We start from the raw sequence: 5,000 nt of genomic DNA on the forward strand, positions 1-5,000 counted from the left end.
TTCCTTAGGATATATGGATTTAAAAACAAAAAAGTTCTTTTAAAACAGTCGCAGTCTTTTTTCTTTTTTTTTTCTTATTGAAGAAAAAACTACCACTATTAATAGTCATGTAAATGTGGGGATTCAAGGTATTAGAATGTGGTACGTGTCTACAAACTTTATGAGTTGTGAGGTGAGATTTATTTCTATTAAAAAACCTATAATTAAGGTATTTTGTGTTGTTATCTATGGTAGTTGCCACGCCATTTAGTAATGCTAACTCAGCCAGTCTATCTTTATCTGATTAGTGAACTCGCGTATTCTGTAAATGTTAGTATTTTATTGATTTATTTATTCATTATTAACATTTATTCATTTGTTATGAAATATTGTATACGTATGTATGAATGAATGTATGTATGTATGTGTGTATTTTTAATCATGTTTGTGTGTTTATATGTATGTTTAGAATATATACGCATATCTAGTGCATACACATTAGTGTATATATATAAGGCCTAGAAATTCATAATATTTTTAACCAGCCAGCCGGATTAGTATCCTAACAAAGTTAGTAGCCAATCAGAAAATCAACCAGTCAAAATGTGTGTGATTTCATTGAGTTCATTCCTTGGTAAAAATGACACAGGAGGTGATATATTATAATCATACAATTATTCATAACTAATATGCATTTATTCAAGAGTATTTTGATACTGTTGTTCAGTTTGTATATGAGAACAACTTGAAGAATTAAGTTAACAGAATGCCATGCATTCAAGTGGGGAGTCACATGTTTCTGTAAAAATGCATTAATTAAAAAGGATATTTACTTTACTGAGGTACTTCCCATTGTACTAAACACCGAGTAGACAACAATGTAATTCTATACATAATAATACTGTTATAGTCCTAAGATTCACAGTATTGAATAATTCAAAAATATTCTATACATAATAACACTGTTATAGTCCTAAGATCCACAGTATTGAATAATTAGAAAATATTCAGCACCAAAAATATGACCTTTTGGAGCAATGTTTTATGTTAAAGAAGACTAAATTAATTATATTTGTCAAACATTTTAACATCAGATCCACCTGAGTCACACCCAGACATTAAACTGAATATCAAGGTTTTTCTCCATAACTTCCACCAAGATCTCCGATGAGACAGGTTCGAGATGAAATATTCATGATACTATCTCTTACATTACTTACAGTCAGCCGAGGAACAACAATAGCGAATATAAATATGAAGAGGGAAATTGATATCGGGTTCTTATGAATTTTTCATTCAAAAATCATATTAAGAAACCAGAATTTTAAGAATATCAGCGTGACCATTTCCATAAACTTTTTCGTATATTCATGACCGTTATACAGTGTATATATATATATATATATATATATATATATATATATATATATATATATATATATATATATATATATATATTGCTGAGCAAAACCCTAGTTGGGAAAGCAGGGTCCCCAACAGGGAAATTAGCCCAGTGAGGAAAGGAAACAAGGAAAAATAGAATAATTCAATAACAGTAATAAATATTTCTTATGTAAAAGATAAAATCTTTAACAAAAAAAAGAGAAAGAGAAATTAGATAGAATAGTGTGCCCGAGTGTACCCTCAAGCAAGGGTGTGTATGTGTGTGTGTATTTTTATATGAATTTTTCATTTATAGATACTCGAGCTTTTTATTTATTCTTGATACCGAAGAAACGTTAATTACGTTTCTATGATCCATGACTTAAATGCTAGAGTGGGCGCTGGAGAGGTAGAAGGTGTCATTGGAAAGTATGGCGTACCAGGTGAAAATGAGAGTGGTGAGAGACTGGTAGATATGTGTGTTGAACAAGAGATGGTAATAAGTGCTAGCTTTTTTAAAAAGAAAGATAAAAATAAGTATACATGGGTAAGAGTGGCAAATGGAAGAGTAGTAGAAAGGGCATTAATGGATTATGCGTTGATAACTAAAAGAATGTTTGGAAGATTGAAAGACGTGCACGTGTTTAGGGGTATGGCTAACGGTATGTCTGATCATTTTTGGGTGGAAGGAAAATTAGTTGTAGCAAAAGAGTGGGGGAATAGAGTAGGTGGATGTAAAAGGGAGCTAGTGAGGGTTGAAGAGCTAATAAAACCGGGGGTTAAAAGTAAATATCAGGAAAGGTTGAAAATGGCATATGACGAGGTGAGAGTAAGAGAAACTGGTAATTTAGAGGAGGAGTGGAAGTTAGCCAAAGAAAATTTTGTTGGGATTGCAAGTGATGTATGTGGCAAGAAGGTTGTTGGAGGCAGCATGAGGAAGGGCAGTGAATGGTGGAATGAAGGAGTGAAGGTAAAAGTGGAAGAGAAAAAAGGGCTTTTGAAGAATGGCTGCAGGGTAATAGTATATAGAAGTATGAAAAATATAGGGAGAAAAAGGTGGAAGTAAAGCGCAAGGTACGTGAGGCAAAGAGGGCAGCTGACCTGAGGTGGGGTCAGAGACTGGGTCAGTCATATGAAGAGAATAAGAAGAAGTTTTGGAAAGAAGTGAAGAGAGTAAGGAAGGCCGGCGCAAGAATTGAAGAGACAGTGAAAGATGGAAATGGAAGGTTGTTAAAAGGAGAGGAGGCAAGGAAAAGGTGGGCGGAATATTTTGAAAGTTTGCTGAATGTTGAGGATAATAGGGAGGCAGATATAATTGCTGTTCCAGGTGTTGAGGTGCCAGTGATGGGAGATGAGAATGAGAGAGAGATTACAATAGAGGAAGTGAGGAGAGCACTAGATGAAACGAGAGTAGGAAAAGCAGCTGGTATGGATGATGTGAAATCTGAGATGTTGAAGGAAGGGGGTGTGACTGTACTTGAATGGTTGGTGAGATTGTTTAATATGTGTTTTGTGTTGTCAATGGTACCAGTAGATTGGGTTTGTGCATGTATTGTACCACTATATAAGGATAAGGGAGATGTGCATGAGTGTTGTAATTCAAGAGGTATTAGTTTGTTGAGTGTAGTTGGAAAAGTGTATGGTAGAGTATTGATTAATAGGATTAAGGATAAAACAGAGAATGCAATCTTGGAAGTACAGGGTGGTTTTAGAAGAGGTAGGGGTTGTATGAATCAGATTTTTACAGTTAGGCAGATATGCGAGAAATATTTAGCAAAAGGTAAGGAGGTGTATGTTGCGTTTATGGATCTGGAGAAAGCATATGACAGAGTTGATGGGGAAGCAATGTGGAATGTGATGAGGTTATATGGAGTTGGTGGAAGGTTGTTGCAAGCAGTGAAAAGTTTCTACAAAGGTAGTAAAGCATGTGTTAGAATAGGAAATGAAGTGAGCGATTGGTTTCCGGTGAGAGTGGGTCTGAGACAGGGATGTGTGATGTCGCCGTGGTTGTTTAACTTGTATGTTGATGGAGTGGTGAGAGAAGTGAATGCTCGAGTGCTTGGACGAGGATTAAAACTGGTAGACGAAAATGATCATGAATGGGAGGTAAATCAGTTATTATTATTATTATTATTATTACTTACTAAGCTACAACCCTAGTCGGAAAAGCAGTATGCTATAAGCCCAGGGGCTCCAACAGGGAAAATAGCTCAGTGCGGAAAGGAAAAAAGGAAAATAAAATATTCTAAGAAGAGTAACAACAATAAATATCTCCTATATAAACTTTAACAAAACAAGAGGAAGAGAAATAAGATAGGAGAGTGTGCTCGAGTGTACCCTCAAGCAAGAGAACTCCAACCCAAGACAGTGAAAGGCCATGGTACAGAGGCTATGGCACTACCCAAGACTAGAGAACAGTGGTTTGATTTTGGAGTGTCCTTCTCCTAGAAGAGCTGCTTACCATAGCTAAAGAGTCTCTTCTACCCTTACCAAGAGGAAAGTGGCACTGAACAACTACAGTGCAGTAACCCCTTGGGTGATGAAGAATTGTTTGGTAATCTGTGTTGTCAGGTGTATGAGGATAGAGGAGAATATGTAAAGAATATGCCAGACTATTCAGTGTGTATGTAGGCAAAGGGAAAATGAACCGTAACCAGAGAGGAGGATCCAATGTAGTACTGTCTGGCCAGTCAAAAGACCCCATAACACTCTAGCGGATGATACTGCACTGGTAGCAGACACAGAAGAGAAGCTTGACCGACTAGTGACAGAATTTGGAAGGGTGTGTGAGAGAAGGAAGTTGAGAGTTAATGTGGGTAAGAGTAAGGTTATGAGATGTACGAGAAGGGAAGGTGGTGCAAGGTTGAATGTCATGTTGAATGGAGAGTTACTTGAGGAGGTGGATCAGTTTAAGTACTTGGGGTCTGTTGTTGCAGCAAATGGTGGAGTGGAAGCAGATGTACGTCAGAGAGTGAATGAAGGATGCAAAGTGTTGGGGGCAGTTAAGGGAGTAGTAAAAAATGAGGGTTGGGCATGAATGTAAAGAGAGTTCTATATGAGAAAGTGATTGTACCAACTGTGATGTATGGATCGGAGTTGTGGGGAATGAAAGTGATGGAGAGACAGAAATTGAATGTGTTTGAGATGAAGTGTCTAAGGAGTATGGCTAGTGTATCTCGAGTAGATAGGGTTAGGAACGAAGTGGTGAGGGTGAGAACGGGTGTAAGAAATGAGTTAGCGGCTAGAGTGGATATGAATGTGTTGAGGTGGTTTGGCCATGTTGAGAGAATGGAAAATGGCTGTCTGCTAAAGAAGGTGAGGAATGCAAGAGTTGATGGGAGAAGTACAAGAGGAAGGCCAAGGTTTGGTTGGATGGATGGTGTGAAGAAAGCTCTGGGTGATAGGAGGATAGATGTGAGAGAGGCAAGAGAGCGTGCTAGAAATAGGAATGAATGGCGAGCGATTGTGACGCAGTTCCGGTAGGCCCTGCTGCTTCCTCCGGTGCCTTAGATGACCGCGGAGGTAGCAGCAGTAGGGGATTCAGCATTATGATGCTTCATCTGTGGTGGAATTGTGGGAGGTTGGGCTGTGGCTCCCTAGCAGTACCAGCTGAACTCGGCTGAGTACCTGGTTAGGCT

The sequence above is a fragment of the Palaemon carinicauda genome, chromosome 22 (assembly GCF_036898095.1).
Source record: "Palaemon carinicauda isolate YSFRI2023 chromosome 22, ASM3689809v2, whole genome shotgun sequence".
NCBI classification, from domain to species: Eukaryota; Metazoa; Arthropoda; class Malacostraca; order Decapoda; family Palaemonidae; genus Palaemon; species Palaemon carinicauda.